Below are 815 nucleotides of genomic sequence, written 5' to 3'. Positions count from 1 at the left end.
CTTTCTTTTCCAGTTTCTGTCTCACGAGCACGTATATTATTTCAGTTTCTTTTTTTTCTTCCGATTTCTTTACTTCTATAAACCTCTCAGTCTTCTCCTATAACAGCTGACTATCAATTATATGTTTGCAGGTTCAATCCCTGATTCGGGCTGTGTGCTGGGTATGCCGCACTGAAAAGCTTTCATGAAGCGAGGCAGTTTATTCGTGATTACTTTATATATATATATATATATATATATATATATATATATATATTATTGTGATTCAATGAATTAAAAAAAAAACTTTTTTGAAGTGAAAAGTTTGAGTTTAATATTTTGAATCACTATAATTTTATTAATTTGCTCTATCTTGTATATCGACCAATTATTATTTAGATGGGATAATACTTACTTAGATATAGAATATTGCTGCCAGTAATATTTTGTAAATCTCATAATCAAAGGTTTCCATACCAACTGATTGTTAAATAACTTTATTCTGAAGTATATATATATATATATATATATATTTATTTACCAGTGGTAAAAAAAAAAAAAAAAAAAAAAAAAACTCTCAGTCTTCTAACTCCCCTTTATCTACGATCTTTCCATTTTTATTTGACTTTATAACTTAGTCCATCTATGAATTCTGATGATGCTAGTTGGATTTTTCCTCTCTTTGAGGATTTTCCTCTAGTTGAAACAATTTGTAAACTCATTCTGGACTCACAGTAATAAATTTCCTATATATATATATATATATATATATATATATATATATATATATATATATATATAAATCAGTTAATCTCCTACTTAAGCGCCCATTATTT

This window comes from Euprymna scolopes, chromosome 39, assembly GCF_053919585.1.
Source record: "Euprymna scolopes isolate OS-2025 chromosome 39, ASM5391958v1, whole genome shotgun sequence".
In the NCBI taxonomy this organism is placed as follows: domain Eukaryota; kingdom Metazoa; phylum Mollusca; class Cephalopoda; order Sepiida; family Sepiolidae; genus Euprymna; species Euprymna scolopes.
The sequence above is the reverse complement of the archived record's forward strand: the minus strand, read 5'-3'. Positions refer to the sequence as shown.